The 7,861-nt window shown below is 39.4% G+C and overlaps 1 pseudogene; it reads right to left on the reverse strand.

Annotated features, from left to right (window-relative positions):
* Window positions 1–454: 454 nt before the first annotated feature.
* LOC103203209 overlaps window positions 455–7,861 on the reverse strand; it is a 129,716-nt pseudogene continuing 122,309 nt past the window's right edge.

The following is a 7,861-nucleotide window of genomic DNA, read 5'->3' on the forward strand; positions in this document are numbered from 1 at the left end:
TCTCCTTGGAGAGAACAATCATGGAAGAAAGAAGGGCTGCTTATGCACAGGGAGACAGCTCAGGGGGCAGGAGTCCATGGAGGGATGGACATAGGGAAGAGGTAACTATGGGGAGGAAGTGGGAAGGGAGCTGTTGAATTATGGTAAACTGTGGTCAATGTTTTGAGACAAAGTATATGTAAACTGCTGTATGGAAAGTGAATTTGCTCTGTAAATATTCACCCAAATCACAATAAAAATAAGTAAGTAAGTAAATAAATAAATAAAGTTAATAAATAAATAAATAAAGTTATGCTGAGAGCAAAAAAAAAAAAATGTTTTTCCTTTTAAAAAAAGAAGTTTAGTCTAACACAACATATCCATTGATGGGCTTCTATTTTTCCTTCTTCCATTGGCAGGTTTGCAAGGGAATTAAAAATAGATGTATATGCATTTCTGAGCACACTGCTATCCGTCAGCTAATCAGTTTTGGCAATACACTGCACAAAGGTATACCCCCATTGGTATCTGACATTATATTAGCTTTAAGCTTTGCTGGCTATTCTAACAACAGGAGGCAGTTTGGAACCCAGTCCCTGGAAAACATTTGTAGAATTTACTACCCGTTTCCCTGACACCTTGTCTGTGGTGAGAGGTCTGGGTACGGACTTGCTAATTCAAGGTTGTCTTAATGCTTGAGCTGGCAGAGGGGTCCCACTGAAGACACCTTTTCAAATACTCTATAAATAATTAATCATCACATCATTTCAGTGCTGTCACGTGGTCTTTGCTGACTGGGGGACCCCACGTTTTACCCTGATGTGAGCAGCCCCCCACAAGTACAGCCTTCCCATCTGCCTGAGTAGTCACAGAGCAATAGCGAGGGAGGCCCTTTGAATTAATAAAGTACTTGGCATGTTTGGATTGCTCCAGAAGTTTTGGTGGTGGCATTTCCAGAAGCTCCATCATACAGGCCAAATGGTCTCCTTCTTCTCCAGGGAAGAAAGGCTGCCCTGTTAAAAGCTCTGCAAGAATGCAGCCAAAATCCATATGTCAATGGGCATGCTGTAGTGGCTTCCTAAGGTGATCTCTGGAGCTCTGTAGAACTGAGACCGAATATATGTGCAATGCTTCTGGTACTCAAAGCAGTTGGACCCAAAGTCATTAACCTTGATTGCACTGTGTCCATGGTGCTTCAGGAGAATGTTTTCACACTTCAGGTAGCAGTGAATGATCTTAGTTTTGTGGAGAGCATCCAAGGACTGCAGGATGGATTGGGAAAACTTGCATGCTAACTGGACACTGAAACCCTGAATTTTTTTTTTTTTTTAATTAGCTCACAAAGGTCTATGCTCAACAATTCAAAGGCAATGCAAACATGGTTCCGGAATGTGAAACTTTCCAGCATACGGATAACATTCACGCTACTGATTTTATCCTGTTTTTTAAGATGCTCCAAAATCCGGATTTCAGTTGCCTGATGATGGAAGTACTTTTCATTGTGCACCATCTTCTGGGCCACTAACCGTCAAAGTTTGTGATCATAGATCCCGGCTACCCGCCCAAAACTACTCTCACTGATAATTTTTAGCGCTTGTATTGATAAGCTAGGTGGTCGTGAGCTACATGGATATACGCCCCATCTGCAACATCATACCCCCCATTATTGGGACTACCAATAACTCCATGTCTCTTTTTGGCATTTGGACCCACAAAGTAAATTTCTGGATAACTGATGATTTCCTGCTTCTCATAAGCAGTGAGGTGGTGTTTATATTGCTTCAGGGCCTGTTCTGGAGTCAGGGGCACCACTTTAGATGCTTTGGATGAACTGCTGGATTTTACTGTATTCAATCTATCTGCACTTTTACCCTAAGAAACAGTAGAAGAGCATTTCTCAGAGTCAGCGACACCAGCTGACTGAAAAGTATCAGATCTTCTGTTACCAAATTCTTGAAACAGCTGCTCTACCTTCATCTCAATTCCATTCAGAAAGCACTGAGTATGGTCTCTCGTCAGCTGCTCAGTCGTAATCTCTCTAGGGTTATTTGAACTTTAACAGAAGATCAATGCCTTAACCCAACGAAATGACTCTAGGAACTTCACTCATCAATGACAAGCTGGTAGGAAACGTATTTGTGGTCCAGTGTCCGTCCCTGGGTATTTCACCTACTCTGCCTACATGTGAGGCTGTGCTTGCTCTGGAGGTCTTCGTTTATTGAGTCTTCTGGCTAGAGGTGGTTCAGAAGGATTGCAGAGTATATTTGAACAGGGTGGGCATTTGGTTTCATCTATCATCATGAACTATCATAGACATCATCCCCCAATCTCCACCGCTGGGGCAGGAGCCCTGCTGGCCCTGGGCGCTCACACATCCTTCTGCCCTGGCCGGTGATCTGGGCCTCCCGTGCGCAAGCTCGAGACTCCCACTGGGGATGGGCAGTGGTTGGAGGCTCCTGGATGTCACATCCGCCAGTGCTAGAAGGGCTGCCTCCCTGGCCAGGACGCTTCCTGGGGATTCTCAGCCAGAGGCTGCAGCTCCGTGCACCTTCATTGGCGACTGGTCTGGGCGGGAGCTCTTTTTTCACTTTTGTTGTGAAATATTTTGATGTATATAGGTATCTGAGTTTTAGGAGGTCCCAGTTGTCTAGTCTGTCTTCTGCTGTTTGAGTGTTTTTAGTTATATTTGATAATGTATTCATGTCATGTATTAGAGCCCTTAAGTTTGTAATCAAGATGTATTGATTATACTGATATTGGAATAAAAAAATTGGAAACAAATAAAAATCATTGGTATGTGGAAAATATGGCCTTGGTGATATAAATGACTCTGGATATTGCATGATAGAATTTTGCGAGACCAATAACTTATTCATTGCAAATACCTTTTTTTCAATAACATAAACAGTGGCTGTACACCTGGACCTCACCAACTGGAATACACAGGAACCAGAATACTTATATCTATGGAAAGAGGTAACGGACAAGCTCAATATCTTCAGCCAAAACAAGGCCAGGAGCTGACTGTGAAACAGACCATCAATTAATTGCTTATATGCAAGTTCAAGTTGAAGCTAAAGAAAATTAAAACAAGTTCACGAAAGCCAAAACATGACCTTGATTATATCCCACTTGAATTAAGAGATCATCTGAAGAATAGATTTGAGGCACTGAACACCAATGACTACAAACCACACAAGTGTGGGATAACATCAAGAACATTATGCATGAAGAAGGCAAAAGGTCATTAAAAAGACAGGAAAGGAAGAAAAGACCAAAATGGATGTGAGAAGAGACTCTGAAACTTGCTTTTGAATGGAGACTAGCTAAAGTGAATGGAAGAAATGACAAGCTAAAAGAACTGAACAGAATATTCCAAAAGGGAGCTCGAGAATGCAAAGAAAATTATTAATGAAATGTGCAAAGACCTGGAGTTAGATAACCAAAAAGGAAGAACACACTCAGCATTTCTCAAGCTGACAAACTGAAGAAAAAAATCCAAGTCTTGAGTTGCAATATTGAAAGATTTCATGGGCAAAATATTAAATGATGCAGGAAGCATCAAAAGAAGATGGAAGGAATACACAGAGTCACTGTACAAAAATGAATTGGTTGATGTTCAGCTATTTCAGGAGGTAGCATATGATCAAGAACAAATGGTACTGAAGGAAGAAGTCAAAGCTATTCTAAATGGTGAAAAACAAGGTTTCAGGAATGGATAGAATACCCACTGAGATCTTTCAACAAATGGATGCCTCATTGTAGACATTTATTCATCTATGCCAAGTAATTTGGAAGACAGCTATCTGGGCAACTGACTGGAAGAGGTTGATATTTGTGTCCATTCAGACGGTGATTTAACAGAATGTAGAAATTATGGACAAATATCATTAATATCACATGCAAATAATATTTTGCTGAAGATAATAAAAAAAATGGTTGCAGTGGTACATTGACAGGGAACTGCAAGAAATGCAAGCTGGATTCAGAAGAGGATGTGAAGCAAGGGATGTCATTGAAGGTATCAGATAGATCTTGACTGAAAGCAAAGAATACCAGAATAATGTTAACTTGTGTTTTATTGACTATGCAAAAACATTCAACTGTGTGGATCATAACAAACTGTGGATAATATTGAGAGGGATTCTAGAACACTTAATTTTGCTCGAGAAACCTGTGCATAGACCAAGAGGCTAGAACAAAGGGATGCTGCATGGTTTAAAATCAGGAAGGGTGGGCATCAGGGTTGTATCCTTTCATTATACTTATTTAGTCTGTATGGTGTAAAAATAACCTGAGAAGCTGGAGTATATGTAGAATGTGGTATCAGGATTGGAGAAAGACTCATTAACAACCTGCGACATGCAGATAACACAACCTTGCTTGCTAAAAGTGAAGATGACTTGAAGCACATTTTGAAGATCAATTACTACAGCCTTCAGTTTGGATTACACCCAACATAAAGAAAACAAAAATCCTCACAACTGGATCAATAAGCAGCATATGAATAAATGGAGAAAAGATGGAAGTTGTAATAGATTTCGTTTTATTTCAATTCACAATCAACACCCATGAAAGCAGCAGTCAAGAAATCAGACATTTGCATTGGGCAAATCTGCTGCAAAAGGCCTCTTTAAAGTATTGAAGGGTAAAGGTGTCACTTTGAAGATGAAGGTGTGCCTAACCCAAGCTGTAGTATTTTCAATTGCCTCATATGGATATGAAAGCAGGAAAATGGAGTCTGGGGGAGTTCTGGTAAGATGGCAGAATAGGCAAAAAGACGGCACAGACCCTCTTCAACAAAGAAAAGGGGAACCAATTAACACAAATACAGAAGATAATCCTGGAGCCCTGAGCTTTGAAGGAAAGGATATAGAAGTGGACTAAACTCCAACTAGTAGAGGAATTTGCAGGAAACTACCGAAAAAGGATACATGTGGAGCTGCAGTCTGGCAGTGATCCTTATGGCACAGACAGCTTGGATATTGCCGAGTGGTGTTAGGACCTAAGAATTAACCTAAAAATCAGCTCTGGTACCCAGGGACTACATGGAGGACTACACTGGTGGCTGGTGAATAAGAGGGGAAGCAGAGAAGAGGAAGGTGGGCTGAGCTGTGGACTTTTGCCTGTCCAGACAGCACAGCCATTTTGAATGTTTACAAGTGGTTAAACCATTTTGGGTATTTAAAGTGACAACATTCTCCCAGATTCCAGGGACTTAAGAACAGGCTCCACTTGCTGGGAACCGCAAGTACATTCCAGACACCAATGACTGGAAAGGTGCAATATTCCCCTTGTTACTCTTATACCCCACACCCTCTTGGTGAATGGAGGTGCAGCCATCCCTCATTCCCACCTACCTTCTGGGTGGGCAGGAGTTCCATCCCAGTCTGTGTGCTCAGATGGATTCTGGGGTGCCCTGCCCTGCCCTGCCCAGATTTTTTTCCCAATTTGTTTGTTTTTGTCTGTTTTAAAATTATTATTATTATTTTCCTGTTTATTATTACTCTTTATTCTTCCCTTCCCAGTTTCTAGTTTTCACCTTTTTCTCTCTTCCCTGTTCTTGATTCCAATTTTTTTCTTTATTGTGGTTAACCCCATTCCTTGTTTTTCTTTTTGCATTTTTCCCATTTATTTTTCATTATTTTTCTACTCTACATTTTTGATCTTACTACCCTCTTCCCAGATATTGTGGGTTTTTTTTTTCCTTTTTTCTTTTCTTGGTTATTGTTCCTGTGTGATTACATGGTATGTGTTTTGTCCACTTGCTTTTATTTTTTTGATGGTTATTCAATTTTTATTTTTGTCTAACTGAGTTGGACACAGCAACAGTGCCCATATGACACAGCTACACCCACATGTCCTGCAGCTTCACTTACTGAGTGAGAGCCACCACTTCTTTCTCCACTAACTGGCCAACAATAAACAACCACCAAGAACAGCCTACCTCACCCTTAGCTAATCTTCCCAGACTGTAAACAGAGATCTAAATACAATGATGTCACAATGTCTCACAGCAGAAATCACAGTCCACATAAAGAAGCAAGATAAAGAGGTAGAAACAAGGGAGCAGGATACACACCCAGAACACATCCCTGAGGAAGAAGCAGCATTGAAAGTCCCTGATAATGAATTAAAAAGAATTATATTTAGGTATCATCAAAAGAGAGAGAGACAGATCAAGGAAAACACTGACAAAATTAAGGAAAATACAGACAAAACCCTAGAACAATTTTGGAAGAAAATACAAGAACAAAATGACAAAATAAATGAAAAATCAGAAATCATTCAAAATCTACAGATAGAAATCCAGAAGATCAATACTAAATTTTCAGAAATAGATAACACACTGAAAGGAAAAAAGAGGAGAATTAAATCTATGGAAGACAGAAGTAATGAGATTGAAGACATACTTGAATATTTCTATGGAAAGGGATCAATCAGAAAAAAATATAAAAACAAAATGAAGAAAGCCTAAGGTTCATGTGAGATACCATCAACAGGAATAACCTATGAGTAATTGGAATTCCAATGCAGGAAAAAAAAATAAAACCACTGAGAATATTGTCCAAGATTTGTTGGAAGAGGACTTCCCTGATATGATGAAAGATGAGAATATATCCATTCAGCAAGTCCAAAGAACCCTAAAAGGATAGACCCCAAAAGAAAATCACCAAGACATATCATCACCAAACTCATCAAAAGCAAAGACAAAGAAAGTATCCTGAAAGCAGCATGGGAAAAACGAAAAGTTACCTACTAGGACAACCAATAACAGTAAGCTCTGATTTCTCAGCAGAAACCACACAAGCAAGAAGGCAATGGGATGGTATATATAAAAACCTGAAAGAGAAAAATTTCCAACCAAGAATTATACACCTGACAAAATTGTCCCTAGAATATAATGGTGAAATTAGGAGATTTCCAGATAAGCAGAAGTTAAGGGAATTGGTTAAAACCAGACCAACCTTACAAGAGATACTAAAGGGAGTCCTTTGAACACAGCTATGGATGTATCCAAAGTAAAATAAGCCTACAAGATTGTAAACTGGGAACCAGAAATATCATTGGCAAATCAGGACAACTACAAACCAAAAAGAGGGAAAAGACTGTGCAGTTACAGAACTTCTAAATGGTGAGGAAGTCAAGGGAGTTGCAAGATAGAATGGACTGTTCTAAACTCGGGGAGAAAATTATGAATCACAGGGTAACCTCAAAGAAAAATGATAAATGTTCACATCACAATAAAAAAAAGGACAAGCACAAATATTTAGCAATACTAAAACAATAGCAACAAAGGAAATGAAACATGATTTGTAAACATGATGAGCTCAGCACAGAAATTTATATGGAACAAAGAAACCAGGAACAACATGAAAAAACACATAACAAAATGACAGCAACCAATTCATACTCGTCAATAATTATACTTAATGTTAATGGATTAGATGCACCACTCAACAGATGGAGTTGCAGACTGCATAAGAAAACAAAATCCATTAATATGATGTCTACAAGAGACACACCTTAGAAACAAAGACAAAAATAGACTAAAAAATCAAAGTTCAGAAAAAGATAAATCAAGCAAATGGCAACCAAAAAAGAGCAGAAGTGGCAATATTAATTTCTGATCAAATTGACTTTATCTATTTTTTTTTAATTTTATTTTATTTATTGTGATTTGGGTGAAGATTTACAGAGTGAATTCACTTTCCATACAGCAGTTCACATATATTTTGTTTCATGTCATTGACCACAGTTGACAATGCAACAGCTCCCCTCCTCTTCCTCCCCATAGTTACCTCTTTCCAGTGACCATCCCTCCATACTCTCCTGTGCCCTGAGCTGTCTCCCTGTGCATAAGCAGCCCTTCCTTCTCCCA

The sequence above is a fragment of the Orycteropus afer genome, unplaced genomic scaffold (assembly GCF_000298275.1).
Source record: "Orycteropus afer afer isolate SDZICR_OR568_19922 unplaced genomic scaffold, OryAfe1.0 scaffold00206, whole genome shotgun sequence".
NCBI classification, from domain to species: Eukaryota; Metazoa; Chordata; class Mammalia; order Tubulidentata; family Orycteropodidae; genus Orycteropus; species Orycteropus afer.